The sequence below is a fragment of the Narcine bancroftii genome, unplaced genomic scaffold (genome assembly GCF_036971445.1).
Source record: "Narcine bancroftii isolate sNarBan1 unplaced genomic scaffold, sNarBan1.hap1 Scaffold_105, whole genome shotgun sequence".
NCBI lineage: Eukaryota > Metazoa > Chordata > Chondrichthyes > Torpediniformes > Narcinidae > Narcine > Narcine bancroftii.
In genome coordinates this window covers 90,282-108,121 of record NW_027211821.1, presented here as the reverse complement: position 1 = coordinate 108,121, position 17,840 = coordinate 90,282, and the positions used below count along the sequence as shown (strand labels likewise).

Below are 17,840 nucleotides of genomic sequence, written 5' to 3'. Positions count from 1 at the left end.
AACACAGTCAGTGAGAGGTCAGCATGGCTTAGAGTTTAGACAACGTGTTCAGGACTGCTTTTTGCAGCAGTATGTGGAGATGCCCACGAGATGGGGGGCAGTGTTTGATCTGTGGTTAGGGAATGAAATGGGGCAGGTGGCGGAGGTGAGCATTGGGAAGAACTTCAGATCCAGTGATCATGGGTTAATTAGATTTAGCTTAATTATGGAAAGGGATAGGTCATGTCTGAACTCAAAGGTCTTCGAGTGGGGGAAGGCCAGATTTGAAGAAATGAAAAGAGATTTGCAAAGAGTTGTGTGGGCTGATCTTTTAGCTGGAAATGATGAACAGGAAAATTGGAGGGTATTTAAAGGTGAGATTTTGAGAGTACAGGATCATTTTGTTCCAGATCGGCTGAAATGTAAGATTATAAGTTCAAGGGAGCTGTGGATTTCTAGAAAAATTATGAATGATTCGGATAAGAGGGAGGCCCATGCTCAATATAAGAAACAAAAGATTGATGAGATTTATGATCCTTACTTATATTGAAGAAAGAACCTCAAGAGGGAAATTAGAAAGGCAAAAAGAAGGTATGAAGTATCCATAGCTAATAAGGTGAAAGTGAGTCCTTCGGGTTTTTACAGATACGAGAACAGTACAAAGAGGGTTAAGGATAGAGTCCGTCCACTGGAAAATGGGAACGGTGGACTATGTGTAAGTGAGAAGCTGTATGAGATGGGGGAGATATTGAACAATTTTTTTTCTTTTCTGTATTCACGAGCAAAAGGGACACTGGACTATGTGAGATAAATGAGGTGAATGGCTTAGTTATGGAAAGGATAGGGATTAGTAAAGAGAGGGATTTGGAGCTTCTAGGGTCAATAGAGTTGGATGTCTCCTGGTCCTGATGGGATTTTCCCCAGGACATTAAGGGAGGTCAGGGAGCAAATAGCCGGGGCTCTGACAGTGATGTTTCAAACATCACTGGAGAAGGGTGTGGTGTCGCGGGATTGGAGGGTTGCAAATGTTGTTCCACTGTTTAAAAAAAGCAGAAGGTGCAGGCCAAGTATTTATCGGCCAGTAAGTTTTACTTTGGTGGTGGCAAAAGTTATGGAGGGTATTCTCAGAGATAGTATGTACAAATATCTGGATAGGCAGGGAATGATCAGGGGCATCCAGAATGGGTTTATGAAGAGAAAATCGTTTTAATGAATCTTGTTGAATGTTTTGAAGAGGTGACAAGGCAAGTGGCTGAAGGTAGGGTGGCTGACGAATCTATTTGAATTTTAGTAAGGCTTTTGATAAGGTTCCGCATGTAAAGTTAGTTAGGAAGGTTCAGTGACTAGGGATTAATAGATAGTGAGATGGGTTCAGAGGTGGCTGTAAAACAGACAGCAGAGAGTCATGGTGGACAACTGTCTGTGAGGATAGAAGCCTGTGACGAGCGGTGTGACTCAGGGATTGGTGCTGGGTCCCCTGATGTTTATCATTTATTTTCATGATTTGGATGAGGGGGTGGTTAACTGGGTAATCAAATATGCAGACGATACAAAATTAGGGGGACTGGTGGAATGTGAGGAAGGTTTTCTTGGATTACAGGATTTGGTTTGTTTGGAAAAGTGGACTGAAAGATGGCAGATGGAATTTAATGTTGACAAGTATGAGGTGCTGCATTCCGGAAAAAATAATGTTAATATGACATATGAAGTTCAGGGATGGGCATCGAGGAAGGCAGAGGAACAGAGGGATCTTGAGTTATGGTACAGATTTCCTTGAAAGTGGTTTCCCATGTAGACACGGTAGTTAAGAAGGCATGTGACATGCTGGCCTTCATAAATCATAGCATAGACTAGAGTATAGCTGTTTAAGGCATTGGTGAGGCCATGTGCAGAGAAGATTTACAAAAATGTTGCCTGACTTACAACATCTAGGGTACAGAGGAAGATGAAGGAGACAGCGACTTTATTCATTGGAACGTGGACAATTGATGGGGGTTATGATAGAGGTATTTAAAATTATGAAGGTAATAGATAGGCAAGACATGAGTAGACTCTTTCCACAGAGGGCAGGGGAGGCTGGAACAAGAGGGCATGAGTTAAGGGTAAGTGGGTAAAACTTCAGGAGAAATGTTAGAGGATGTTTCTTCACTCAGAGTGTGGTGGCAGAATGGAATGATCTTCCAGAAGAGATAGTTGCGGCAGGGTCCTTTCTGTCATTGAAGAGAATGTTGGATGTGTACATGGATATGAGGGGGTTGGAGGATATGGGCAGAGTGTGGGAAGGGGCTGGGGAATGGTTAGGGAGTGGAGTGGTTCATGTGAAATGGCATGCACTCGAAAGGCTGTTATGGCTTGTTTCTGTGCTGTAAATTGTCATATGGTTATATGTGCCGGGCTCCACGAGACAAGGTGGGACATAATGAAGTGTTTGCTACCGGCAAGTTTAAAAAAAGTCCCGTGAGTATCCCACACTTTCCGGCAGGAGTCTCCACAGATCAACGTGCCATTCCTCGGCACGCTGCACCAAGCACAGTCCATTAAATGGGTGAGTACACAGCTGTCTGTCTTATGTTTTCGTGCGCCCACTAAACAACTCTTATTCTGCCTTGTCTCACTGACGAGCATCCAGTCCAGAGACCTCCATCCCCCTCGTATCCCTGAACTTGTCCAAATTCTTCAATGCTAACATTGAGCTCATATTTCCTCATGCAGCTGGCAGCTTGTTCCACTCTCCCACCACCTTGTGTGGAGAAGTTCCCCCTCATGTTTCAACTAAACTTTTCCCCTTTCATCCTTGGCCCACGTATTAAGGACTTTTCCAAGAGGCGGAGTCTGAAGAAAACAACCTCTATCCTCAAGGACCCTCACCACCCAGGCCAAGCTTTCTTCACCCTGCTATCACCAGGGAAACAGGTCCAGGAGCCTGAAGACGAACACCCAATGGTACAAACACAGCTTCTCTCCCTCTGCCATCAGATTTCTGAATGGACAAGGAACCACAGTCACTCTCTCACTTACTCTTCATTTTGCACAAATAGATTTCTTTTTTAAAAATGTAATTTATAGCAATATTTGCACCTATATTGTTGCCACAAAATGACAAATATTGTGACATGTTCATCATAATAAATTTTTAATTCTGAACACTGCGCGTACATCAGAAAACAATCATAGCTCAAAAAACAATTTTAAAAGATGAATTAACTATTTCCATGCTCCCTTCCCTTTTATGTCTATTTTTCTAAATTCACTCCATAATCAAGACATCTCCACTTAACCCAACCCACATTTCTTCTACTATTTAAAGCACTCAGTAATACACCAAGGCAGTAAAATAAAAATTCAATGCTGGAAATACTCGGCAAGCCATCTACTGGAAAAATAATCGGCTTTAAAACCTTCAGGTTGATAACCTTTCACTGGGATTCAAGAAGATGATCAGACAAACCTGATTCTCTTTTTGAGAAAAAGAAGAGGAGAGATAACAAACTGAATAAGTGGGATGAAAAGCCCAACAGCAGAATTGGCTGCTGGATGAGTGAAGTCGACTCGTTGATCAACACATCTGTCTGGATGGAGGGATAAAGGATAAACAAGACAAACATGATGCCGTCACTGTGAGGTTCAATACGACATCTGCAGAGAATCTGAAATGAAGGAATGGTGAAAATACTTGTTTTTGGATCAATGTGACAAAATTTGACCTGACAAAAGAAAACAAAATTCCTTTGCTCTGCCAGAACTCTCTAGATCAAGGGACACAATAAAATAATCCAAAAGCCAACGATATGAAATTGAACAGCAAGTTATAGAAATTGGTAGCAAGAGATAAAACACAGTTACATAATTCCATGAAAGTGGTGTCACAGGACGACAGGGTTCTAAAGACAGCTTTTGTCATCTTGGCCTTCATTAATTAACATATTGAAAATAAGAGTTGGGAAGTTATGATGAGGTTGGATAAGATGATGGTGAGGCCCACTTAGGAGTATTGTGTGCAGTTCTGGTCACCTAGCTACAGGAAGGGTATTAGTAAGATTGATAGAGTGCAGAGAAGATTTACTTGGATGCTGCCAGGTCTTCAGGAGTTGAGCTACAGGGAAAGGTTGAACAGGTTGGGACTTTATTCCTTGGAGTGTCGAAAAATGAGTAAGAGATTGCTTAAAGTGGAATATGAATGGGAAAAAAGGCTGAGAAAGACTGCAGTCGACCCAATTGTGAAGGAAAGATTTTGCTTGAGATAAATTGTCATTGGCCCATTTCCTCTGGAGTTATGAAACCACGCACAGAACAAGTCAATGACGTACAATTAAAACAGTGGTTTTCAAACTTTGTTTCCCCAATCACATAGCTCATTAAGTAATTCCTTACTAACAGAGCACTTCTGGCAAAGGGATTAAGTGGAATTTGATCCAGGGGGTGGGGGTGTGGAGGAGGAGTTTGAAAATCACTGCTCTAGATGAAAAGATTTCTCCATCTCCGTTTTAAGCAGAAATCCTTTTATTATGAGGTTGTACCCACTGGTCCTAAACTCTCCCAGTACTGGCAAAATCCTCTCTATCCAGCCCTTTCACTATTCATCAGATTTCAATGAGGTCCTGCCTCATCCTTATAAACTCGGGCGAGTCCAGGCCCAGAACCATCAAATGCTCCTCAAACATTATTTCTCTCATCCCCAGGATCATTCTTGTAAAACAAGTCTGGGCCATCACATCCTCTCTTAGAAATGGGGCCTAACATTGCTCACAACACTTACTAGATCAGGACAACCAGAAGGTGATCACGGGAGGGAAGACAGCTGCAGGTCTGCCTAGAGTCCATGGATTGGATGGTGTTCAAGGAGTCAGCTGAGGGGGGGTCTCGTGGCAAGATGGCGTAGGAAAAAGAAGTTCGAAGACACCTCTCCCTGACTGAACTGTTCAATACTCGAACTGTAATGTCTCGTTTGACTTTATCAATGTTTTGAACAATAATTTTCTACTGTAGAATTCTGGAAATGAAGAAAGAAAAAAAAACAGTGTTGGGCACGATCAGTTGCCCCAATTATCACAGAGACAAAGACTGAGGGGAACGATAGGCTTTATTACACACAAGACTGCAGGCCCGGGTCCAAGTGAGGGAAGTGAAGGCCTGGATCACAGGGGAGGAGTCGAGGGAGGAATCCAGGAGAGGATGTCATCAGGAGGGGGGTTGCCAGCCCGTGCCTGTACTGGTCAGTACATACAATACCATTTCATTACAAGCAACTTAGAAAAAACCTAGGTTGTCAACCTGTGAAAAGTGCAGAAGAAGCAAGGCCGACCTTCCAGAAGGAACCTCAGGACAAGTTAGACATGGATCCGAAGCCTCAACGTGCAAGTCGGGAGCAGCTGGAAGAAATGTTTGCATCCTCTGCACATCCGGAGATGAAAGATGGCGCCAAGATTTTTGGCCGGGCCAGGAGGAGCGCTAGTAAGGAATTCGACACGAGCCGGGCTTGACTAAGGAGAGTGGGGGGTGAATGCCCGAATGTGAGCTCTAGATACCGGGAAGGGGACTGCCTGTATGCAGCGGAGCATCTGGAGATGTTCTCACTTGCAGGAAATTCTGGATCCGATCTACAGTCCGGCTGCCAGGTATGATGTGGAAGAGAAGAGGTGGAGGAGGACAACTCAGAGGTTCAAGAAGAAGAAGAGCAAGATTTACTACTTGCTGCAGTTGGACTCACTGAAGGAAGGCCTGAGGCTTGAAGAACATCTCCTTCTCCAATGAAAGCTGTTGTTTCACCAGATACCTTCCCCAGACTTCAAGGCCCCTCTACAGTACTGATCCAACAAAATGAAAAGATGATGTCTTCTGTGAACTAAGGTTTTGAAACTTTAAATGATCAATTTGCTGGTATGAAGGAAAAAAAATGGCTGGTATGTGTGAAGAAATTACATCTATTGAAGTTGATATTAATAAGAGTTTAACAGCAGTGGACACTGGACAAGATCAATTTAAGAGGATAGAAGTTTTTAATGACTGTAAGGATCGTGTGGACCATTATGCAAAGAGAATGGATCATATTGAAGATTTATTTACAGGCTGGGATGTCCAGAAGAGAGATTTGTTACAAAACATTGATTCGTTGGAAAATCAAAGTTGTCGTAATAATATTAAGATAGTTGGTCTGCTGGAAGATATTGAAGATTCAAATCCTGTAAAATAATTTTTGGAAATAGATTCCAGAGATGTTGGGAGTTGAGTTTTTTTAGATCAGGCTCAGAGGGCGTTAAGGAGAAAATCTTTTCCGGGTCAAATGCCAAGAGCGGTTCTTTTAAGATGTTTGCGATATCAGGATAGAGAAATGATTTTGCGGCTTGCGGTTCAGAAAGCTCGCCTTGATCAAAGCCCTATGATGGTTCAAGGCAATATGGTTTTATTTTATGCTGATTTAAGTCAGGAGATTATTAAGTGACGGAAAGAGATTAATCTGGCCAAAGCAGTTCTGTGGAAGAAAGGGTATAAGTTTACTTTACTTTATGGGCCAGATCAGTCTCAATGTTTTGAGAGTCCTTATGGTGCATTAACTTTTGTGAATTCCTTCCCAGATTTGAAGGAATCAATGGGGAAAATGTCCGAGGATAAGATTGGGATGGGTATGGGGAAAAGAAGTTGGAATCAGAATTGGTGAGTGATGTTGAAGATGAAGCTCAAGCTCAATGTGGGTGTTATCACTGGGATGACTGATGGGTTTTAATGTTCGGTTGGGGGGTGGTGGTTGACTCGACTACTTCTAAAGTCATCTGCCACTTGTGGTATTAGCTGCACCTGGTCCACAGAGGGGGATCCGACTCTTATACTCGTAGGTTTTTTTACAGGATTTTCTTCTTTGAAAAGAGGGGTTTGGGTTTTTTTATAGATATATAATTGTAATTGCTGTGTTAAGTGTCAATCTCAGGAGGAAATTAAGTTTTGGCTCATTTCAATTTTGTGAACTTTAATGTTAAAGGACAATAATCCGATTGAAAGAAAGTGAATATTGGCATTTATAAAGAAAATGACGGTTGATCTTGCTTTTTTGCAAGAAACTCATTTGTCTGAGAAAGAACATATGAAATTGAAAAGAGATTGGGTCGGACATGATTTTCATCTCCACTTAATTCGAAAGCTCGAGGTGTTGCTACTTTGGTTCATAAGAAGATACCGTTTCAGTTGGAATCATTCTCTGCCAAATCATTTTCTTGAAGACAATCAAGATAACTGACCTGTTCATGGAGCACTGTGTCTGGACTCAGATTCACAAACTCACCTGGCAAGGTCAGCATACAGCCATAGACAAGCTCTACCACTAAACATCCATGATCTGCCCTAACAGCAGTAGGCACGCAAAGGAGAACCATGGGCAAACATTCGCTCCATGTAGATGCATCACCACCTGCTTTCGATTGTCAATGACAATGCTCAGAGAAGCTGTTGTCCCTGAAATGCTTAGCGATAATTCAGGTAGTGCCCAGAGGATCAGTGAGAGCTCGGACCAATGCTGACTCGAACTGAGACTCTTGATCTGTTGTAATAGTTTGTCCAGAACATCAAAAGATGGAATCCAATGATCCACAAAAGTCCAAGCAATTGTCTCTGCAGAGATGCCGATGATAGGAATTACATCCTGCCACCTGGTAGTCCTATCCTCACCCGTGAGCAGATAAGTACATTGCTGAGATGGCGGAAGTGGACCTTCCAAGCCACAAGGTGCACGTGCTGGAAATGGGAATCCAAAACAACAAAATCCCCCAGCTTGAATTTCATGTGCCTGGAGACTTTAGGGCGTTGAACCAGCAAGTGAGTCCTTGCCCATAATCCAACATTCTGTTTAACATGAAACCAGATAAAATTTTCCTTAACCAGTTTGATTGATGCTCTTCTACCAGGAAGAGATAGATTGTGAAGAGAAAATCTCCTGCCACATAGCTGCCACACAAACGGCAGAGTCCTTCCTGTTGGGGGAAAAAAATCACAGGCCAACTTTTCACTCGATTCATCCAGGGTCACATCTTGAAGATGGAGACCAGAGTTGATCTGGTTTCACCTGATGAAATCGGCATCAGTGTGCCGTGCATGAGCCACGGCAGTGAAATCGATGGCAATTGTTGGATGTAATGTCGCGCCTGGATAGGGCACCAGCCACAGCATTCGCTTTTCCTCAGATATGCTGTGTGTCCGATGAAAATTGTAGGATGAACTCCAAGTGCCAAATCTCTCTGCACAAATAGAGATGCGTGCTTCTACTTTCAGAATGCAGAAGAGGCTGGTGGTCTGTACAAATTGTGTAAGAATGACCTTCCAATAAAAAGCTGAAATATTGAATTCGAAATTTGGATTCACGAGAGAATTACAAATAAATTTGTTTCAAAATTGTATCTACTATTTCAAGAGGAATCTCCAAACCCAGACTTGAATAAATCAAAAGAAAGATGGGAATTGCATTTGGGAACTGAAATTGACCCTTTTTGCTTGTCTGACATTTGTTGAGACAGTAATTAATGTTTTTGATAGATTAGTTAATTACAAATTTATTCATCAATTATATTTAATGCTATATCAATTAATTTATTGCAATTATTTCAAATTTATGTCTTAGATGTGGCACAGAAATTGGTACGTTTATACATTCTCTCTGGTCATGTCTCAAGGTGACATCATTTTGGAAAGATGTGGGCAAGTTTTTGGAACAAATTATAATAACGTTTACCATCCACACCTGAGCATTTACTTTTGGGAAATGTATATGATTAGGAAGCCTAATTCAATTTCTCAAAGAACAATTAATTATTTTTATAAGTTGCATTGACAGTGGCCAGGTGATGTATAGCAATTCCATGGAAATCTGAATCCCATCTTAAAATTGATTGTGGGGAAATGCAAAATTGTATTCCCTTAGCAAAGGTGACGTATAATATTAACTGGGTATGATAAATTATTCAAAATATGGAAACCATATTTAGATATGGGTTTGGATATCTAATGTATTCACTTCTCCAACCCACCACCACTTTTCATTAATCTTAATGGTTGAACATGTTGGTTTAATTTTAATATTTTTTTAATGTCCTGCCTTTCCTTTTGGGAGGGAATAGTTATCACAGGAGCTTTGAACCTAGATCTGTTTTTTTTTTCATTATACTTTTCTTCTCTTCTCACTTTTATGGATAGTACAACCATTTATTTGTTATTCTATTTTGATCAATGTATCATTTGGATACGATTCTGGTATTATATTGTACTGTATACAAAACTATAAATTAAAAAAAAAACTGAAATGTTTCACTGCGCGATAGATAGCTAAGACTTCTTGCCCAAATGTACTATACCTTGCCTGAGCCGGTGACCGCTTGGCTGAAAAAAAAACACCGGAGGTTCCAATTGCCCACAGACTCGTTGTTCGAACACTGCTCCCACTGCACTGACAGATGCATCTGTGGTAAGAGAGCAAGATCTTGGGCATTTGATGTACAACCTTAGTGACATTTGTCAGAACAGTGTTCACATCATGGAAAGCATAAACAGGATGGTCTCCCAAAGATAATGTCTTTTTGAAGCAGACATCAGATCCTTTGAGTCGTTCAGCAAGAGGTGCAGTGGCATTGACCAGGAAACAGCAATAAAAATTCCTCATACCTCAAAACCATCACAACTGGCCAAACGTAACAGAGGGAGGAAATTCTCAAATTTCACGCACTTTCCATTCATCAGGCAAAATACCATGTGGCATAACTCTAGCTCCCAAAAATACAAGATCAGAAACACCAGAAACACTTTCCTGGGATAGATCATGGTACCACATTCCTCAAGCCTTAGAAACAATGAGATAAGGTGGCTCTTGTGCTCCGCTTCATCCACACTTACAACCAGAATCTCCTCAATCAACACAAGCACCAAACAAACCCAAGGACAGTGAGTTCGTGGTCCATGAACCACTGGAATGTCTGAGCTGCATTCCATTGACCGAATGGTTTTCTCAGAAACACAAACATGCCGAACGGGAGCATCACTGTGACATCCAAAGACTCAAATGGAATCTAATAGTAAGCACGTTCTAGATCTATTTTGGCAAATGCAGATTTGTCGTGGAGGTTTGCTGAGAAGTCTTGTAAATTTGGAATATTGTATCAGTCAGGCATGGTGGAATTGTCAGGGGTCGATCATCTCTGCAAGGCCGCCAATCTCTAGTTTTTTCAGAACGACATACAATCGTGAAGCCCAGCAGCTGTCAGATCTGTGGGCTAGGCACAATTCTTGCCATTCCAATTTTGAGATTTTAAGATAATCCGGGGTATTACAAGCCTGCGTCTCATAGACCCTGCCTTTATATGGTGGCTTGTTGCATGTCTGCACACCATTATGATGGGGACACGAGGCGAAGAAAAGACTTGAGGAAGGCTTGGAAAGGGCAGGAGCCAGGTTGAAGGCTTGTCAGGCAGCAGATGGCATTGGAAGGACAATAAATGTAGCTCACTTGCATTCAAGAGCTGCAGTCCACACAATGGCATTTTGTCAAATACATCACTGAAAAATGTGACAAGAAATTCTCTCCCAAAGTGGAACTGGCCACATTTACAACTGAAAACCCACCCAAAACGATGTGAAGCTGAAATGAAATGCGAGTGACCTCTGGGCATATTTGAATAAGAGAATCATTTGTAGCTGAATGAACACATGACATATTAGCAAATCTACGTTGCTCAGGAGTTGGAGGGACAGGCACCGCTCCAAAGTGACAGATAGTTTTGGAGTTTTACATAGAGATGCCAAAATAAATACCTATTCTAACAACTGTCTAGAATTGTTCCATTTTTCTCAGTTGACTTCAATAATCACTCCAAAATGAGAACAAGATCACAGACAAAGGAACAGAACCAGGCCACCAGGCCCATCGAATCTGCTCCGTAAACTGACACAAAACTATTTCTTGATTTAATACTCAGTGATCTGGCTTCCACTACTGTATGTGGCAGCGGTTCCACAGATCCACGATCCTCTGGCAAAACAAGTTCTTCCTAATCTCTGTTTTATAGGATAACCTCTAATTTTCTTGTCCTCAATTCACCCACCAAGGGAACCATCTTACCCGCATCCACCCTATCTAAACCTTTCAATATACAAAATGTCTACATGACGTTACTTCTTTAATTTCCTGTACTCCAATGAATACAACCCTAGAGCTGTCAAACACTCCTTGTACATTATCCTTTGCATTTTTGGAATCATCCTAGTCATTCTCCTCTGCACCCTCTCCAACAACATCACATCCTTTCTCAGATAGGGGGCCCAAAACTGCACACAGTACTCGAAATGAGGTCTCACCAGTGCCCCATAGAGCCTCATCAACACCTCTTTACTCTTGTACACCATTCCTCTTGAAATGAATGCCAACATAGCATTCGCTTTCTTCATGACCAATTTCACCTGGTCATTAACTTTTAGGTTTCCTTGCACAAGGACACCCAGGTCCCTTTGCACATCCAAGGTCTGAATTTTCTTCCCATCCAAATAGTATGCTTCCTGTTTATTTCCACTGTCAAAATGTACAACTGTACATTTCTCGGTGTTAAATCTCATCTGCCATCATTTTGCCCAGTTTCCTAATCTGTTTATATCCTTCTCCAACTTTACGGTTTCTACATTTCCTACTCTGTCCCCTATCTTGGTGACCTCCGCAAATTTGGCCACAAAACCATTTAAACCACAATCCAAATCATTAATTTATTTTTCTTGGAATATATCTATCCTGCATTCCTTTCATTACTGCCACATACCATTCTAGAATCAATCATTACTGAACCTGAACATGTTTATTGCGATGAACTTCTTCTAATAAATGTTCTGAGTTTAATTTTTTAAAATCTCGTTGTGGTTCCTCTTCATCAACTCTTTGGAAGCTGAATTCACAAAATTTGCCAAATATTTTTTCAGCAATAATTCTGTGGTACAAAGAATTACCCATCTTTCCTAGATGTTAAAAGTTGCATTTTGATTTTGTTGTCTCAAGGTGAAGGCTGATTAAAATGGATTCAGTAATGATGGCCTTCAAACTTTTCATTATTGCTGTGGCTACAGAGCTTGAATGATAAACTGCTGTTTCTACAGGGAATTAACTCATGGAAATGTTCTAAATACATTCATTGGAGATAGACCTCTGTGAAAAGTTTACTGCCCATCGGCAACAATCCTTGAAAAGAGATGAATCGTCACCCAACAGAGCAGCCCAGGAATAGGCCATTTGGTGTACAATGTCTGTGGTGACCATGATGTTCATTTAAATTCATCCCATGTGTCAGCACATGGTCCATGCACATCACCCATTCCCTCTTGTTCATGTGCCCAACCAAATGCCTCTTAAATCGTGGTGAGTTCACCACTATCCTGGCAGCGTGGGCCAGACCCCCACCGCACTGTGCGAAACCCTGCCTCACTTCTCTCATTTGCCCCTCTCATGTTCAATATAGGTATCATAGTATTTTTACATCTCCCACGGGGGCAGGGGTGGAAGAAATCTACTCTCTCCATGATTAGAATAATTGGATAAATTTCAACCTGGTCATCTCTCAGCCTCCAATGCTCCAGAGAAAACTATCCAAATTTGTCCAACCTCTCCTCAGACCCAATGCTCTTCCCCAAGCAAGCCCCTGATGAACTCCTTTTGTCATGCAGCAACTAGAATTGCAGAAAATACTCAAAATGTGGCCTAATCACATTTATACTTCATGCCCTGCTCAATGAAGAATACTTTCTTTAACACCCTACACTTATGTTGCCTCTTTCAAGGAGCTCACAATTGCTCCCCAAGATCCCTCTTTGCAACACTACTACAAGTCCTCTCGAAGAGCAAGACACTTGTCTCAATTAAACTCCATATGCCATTTCTCTGCCCACATTTATCAATCGTCTGGTTTGGAAGGGAGAATACGAGGGGCACTGGGTGAATCAGCAGGAGAGAGAGTGAAACCTGTGGAGGGGGGAGGTGGTGGGCAGGTTACATGATTTTGGAAAATTCCATATGCATACTATCGAGTCACAAATGCAATAAGAGATGGTTCCTCTGGATTTGACCTCACCCTGACAATGGAGGAGGCAGAAGACAAAGGTCATTGTGGGAATGGAATGGAACTTAAAACAGCTTGTGACCATGAGCCAAGATGGCCATTGTGATCAAAGTGGAGGTGCTCAGCCAATCTGTCATTTACTCTGCATTGTGATTCCTGCCACAGAGGGCACTGACATGATTGGAGGAGGTGATTGTGAAACTTTACCCTGCATGAGAATCCCTGGATGGTGGTAACTGATGTAAATTGCAGGAGAAAATGCCCAAGGACGGAGAGGAATTAGGAGTCTGTAATTAGTTGAAAAATCCTACTACAAGATTCATCACCAACGAGGAGGAAAGCAGCTTCAGTCTATTCTCCCTCTCAGAAAGATTTAGTTAATAAACAAAACAATCTTTCAGCACAGCCAGGGGCAAAAGGGCTCTTAATTTAGTCTTACAATCATCAGACTTTGAAGTTAACCACCGTAAATGACTCAAAATTCAATTCTAGATTCATTTCTGGTGGAAGTATAAGAGCCAGAGGCTTGCTTAATCAGATTAGCCTTATTCTGAGTTTCCATTTTGACTTTCACACCATCAAATGCAAGCCCCAGTTTTTGTTCCCCCACTATTTTCTATCCTTACCCACTTTGCAACCTCATCTAAAATTGGAACAAACAACAGCTAATTTTTCCATGTATAAATCATATACAAAATAATTTACCTACATTTTCACATCACTGTCGCCACTGAGGGATAACTTCTGCCCATCACGAAACTGCACCAGCCACTTCAGGGTGCTATTTACCTTGGTGTTAATGACTCTTTTCCAGTGTTACTTTCAGACATAATGACATATTCAACATGCACAATATTTCTTTTCTTACTGACCAGTCCTATAAAACATTGTGTAAAAAAGAGAAAAGCTCAAGTCAACCAGGAGATACAAACTTTTGACTGCAATGTTGCTGTGCAAATTTGCTACATTATTGAAGTCTCACAGAGCTTACAACAGATATTCAAAGTCAAGCAATAACAGAAATAACAGAATATTACAGCACGGTACAAGGCCTTTGGCCCACGATGTTGTGTTGATCTTGATATTTCTAACAAAAAAAATACCCTGTAGCAGCTACTGCGGTAGATGCTACTTAATAAAGGCAAATACATACAAAGGTTGTCAACTCATGTCATTGAAGACATACACGGACCTTTTATTCCCTGACTGTCAATGAGAACATTAGTGAACACCTTCCGGTCCACAGGACCAGCAGGTTAAAGCTCCGAGGCATTAGCGCCCCGTGCCTTTAGTCAGGGGCTTCATCTGATCCACTCACTGTACTTTGGTGCCCAAAACTGTTAGCCTGCGACGTGTCAGGTAAGTCTGTGAACTGACAGTGATGGCTCATCCGCTACAACCCTGTTTTTCTTTCACCCAAGTATGCCTGTCTTAGAGTCTCTTAAATGCAACTTACATGATATTGTAATAAATAAATATATTTGGAGAATTTGGTAATATTTTGGATTTTGGTAAGATTTAGAGTAGGTTACATACATACACACACATACATTTTAAAACATCTTATTTGAAAGATTGAAGATTTCTGGAGAATGATCTGCACATTCACAAGTAGGTGTTAATCGAACTGATGTCATAAAATGAATGACCATTGTTTGGAAATGGAGTCAGGATGGCAACAAGTACTTTTCTGCAGGATGCTTAGAGGAAAGTCACACCTGGGTTTTGTTTATCTAACAACAGTTTGAGCAGAAGAAAGAACTCCTGTTGTTTGGAATAAGAGGAATGGAACTCTGAGGTAGCTTGCAGAAAGAAGATACCATCTTGAAGATCCTGATGGGGCTAGTTTCATCAGCTAGACATTGAGGTGACTAATGAAGGGACCTCAGTTGTGGAAATCCTGGAACAACAAATCACTGTCTGGAAACCCTACAAGATCCTTCCTGAGTGGAAAACATTTACATTTCGAGCACCAAAACCTGGTGAAGTTTGTACATGTTCAATTCTGTGCACAGCAGAAGAATTGCCTGCATCCACAGAACTTGGAAGAAGGAGAAGTGAGATTGAACTGTGAACCAAAGAACTTTTCTTAAATTTAAACACATTACAAACATGTGTGCTTAGAATTAGAAGGGGGTTCATTTGGGTTAGTTAAGTATAGAGTTAAGTTAAAGTTTAATTCTATTTTCATGTTTAAATTTGATTAAAATAACTTCTGTTTTAAAAACCACTTGTCTTGGTGAATGTCTCTTGCTGCTGAGTTTTGGGATCCTTTGGGCTCTTAACAATATCTGCTTGGATAATGACATTGGGCCTGTTCAAAATAGGAAATGGCTTCTACCAGCAGGAGTTTCTATTTGATAAAAAATATTGATAGGTGAGTGGCCACATACGTTTCCCAAAAATTAATAACCTCTCCCTCCCTAACCCACATTCAGCCCCGCGACATCTTTCTACGTTGCATTACTGGGACCACCATGGACCTGACCCATTTCCCATCTCTCCTTGCAATGCCAATATGGCAGCTGCCATTAAGAACTGACAAATCACATTTTAATTCAGCAAGCAAGATGAAAATCATCCTTAAAAAGATGGGTCAACAAACCTTCCTAATCTTGTCACTTCATTTTTATTTCGATTCCCATGGGGCATAAGCAAAAATGTCCCATCCATTGGCTCACCAAATTATGAGTAAAATCATGATCCCTGTTCATTAAAACCCATAACATTCAATGTTACACAAATAATCTAGGAAGAATTCTGTAATAAAGTTGAATGAAATTTTGAAAGAATTTCCCCCTTATAAACGCTGAGATTGTAGCACGCCAAAAGAGCAAAAAGAGGTCAAATCTCTGCAACACTCGGATAGTCCAAGATGGTTTTCCATCCCTTCCTAAGCGACCCAATGACCCCGACAGGTCCTCCCCGACTTGCGACCGTAATGAAACCCGAAACATCCCACAATGGACGCAAGTCGGAGTTTTGCCCCCGTGCGAGGAGCTCTGAAGTCTTAGAGCCTATTTTTAAATCAAATGATTTGACAAACGAGAACAGAGACACAGGACACGTAAATCCCAAAATGTGCCGATTGACTTTGTGACTCAGTTTCTCAGGGTCCATAGGCTGGGGGGTTCAGCCATCTTAATTTCAGTGCGCATGCGCGACCTGTTGTCACTTCCGCAAAGGCTTTGCTTGGTGGCCGTCAGTCGGCACGTGCGTATCAGCTGCACATGCGCGAATCCAACTCCAAGTCCTAAATCCACAGCGCATGCGCCAACCAGACTTCCAAAATTTCTTCTTGCCCCTCCCCCGCCCCTTCCCGCTGCCAGTTACCCCACGGTCCCCGGCCTCGCCCTGTCGGCGTCATCAGGCCTCGCACCGACGCCTCGGCTCCACCCAAACACCCCGCCGGTACCGGCCGCTCCCGGGTGGGGCCCGGCGGGCTGCGGGTCGCCCGTTTTCCCTGGACGGCGCGGCTGAGGAAGGTCCCGGCTCCTCTGCCAACTTCTTCCCATTCGCGCCCGCGGCGACACGACGAACCCCGATCAGATGACGCCGCCGCCAACGTCCCGCCTCCTCACAGCAAGAGCCAATCAACCCGCGAACCCGCCCATCAATCCAACCCGACTCCAGCGTCTAATCCAATAGCGGCCTCACCGAATCAATGTTTGGCTCGCTCAACTGAAGCAGCCAATCAGCGAGCGATCGAACACAGGCGCACCCAATCAGCATTGCAAGACAGAAAGCAGACAGTCGAAGAAGAAGGAGACCCTTCCGCCCTTCCATTTCATACTACCCCAACAACTCAATCAAATCCTTGGGAAACACAGGATCATTTTATCCTGGCTCCAGGATTCCTCTGATCTTAAGAAATACATTGTACCCCAACTGCAAGGGAGACTATTTATTCTCAATCTTTCCTTCATATTTATTACCGCATCCAATTTAATGTCTGCTACGTTTTTCAAAGTATCTGCATCTAAGTTCAATGTATATGATCCCTCTACGAATGTTTATGACAATAAACTCATCATAAGTCCATGGATCCCAATTTCAAATGAACCTTCAACAGGGTAGAGAATTCCAAGGATATTACATTTTCATTGAAGACATTTCTTAAAGTTCAAGCAGCCGATCAGTTATTGGGAAATTGTGACAGTTGATGTTCAGCTTCTTTGCATTATCCTCTCTCGATCTGTGCTGCTGTGTCCTCTCATAATGTTGTAAGGTCATCTCCAATTTTTCCAACGACCAAGAGATCCATATTCAAACTTTCCTCTTATCACCCGCAAAAAACACCCCAGAAACAAGTCTGACAATCTTTGTGCTCTTCTCACGCATTTTACAATTTTACAGGAAACTGTACACATGACTCCTGATATAAGATGAGCAAGACCATTCGATGTGAAATTGGAGCGTGCGCGCTACTGTGATAGGTGGAAAGAAGGACATACACTCAAGAAATCAAAGTTAAAGAATCTTTTATTACACTGGCAGCTCTACTTCTATTATCTCCCCGCTGCTGTCGCAGGAGTGATGTCACAGTCGTGCCGGCTTCCAGTTGGTCAGTATTCCCGTCTTTGTTGATTACTGCTGTGCAGTTTTTCCCCTGGGACAAAAGTTGTTGGTCCCCGTGGACTCTGTGCAGTCGCCAATGTTAGAAACAGAATTACCTTTAAAGAAATTGCTCGAGACAAAAATTGAGAACAAAGAACATTTATTACAACAACAATGCAAATTTGGGTGCTTCCCCTTACCCTGGGAATACACACATACACTGGGGCTCACCCAACTTTT

The 17,840-nt window shown here is 42.1% G+C and overlaps 1 long non-coding RNA gene across 1 annotated transcript in view; it reads right to left on the bottom strand.

Moving 5' to 3' along the window:
* The window catches only part of LOC138750200 (uncharacterized), a 36,161-nt gene extending 19,553 nt beyond the window's left edge, over positions 1 to 16,608 (bottom strand). Inside the window, exon 1 of the long non-coding RNA XR_011349153.1 lies at positions 16,459 to 16,608. This is a non-coding gene — a long non-coding RNA (uncharacterized lncRNA). The remainder of the gene's footprint in view (positions 1 to 16,458) is intronic.
* Positions 16,609 to 17,840: the final 1,232 nt, after the last annotated feature.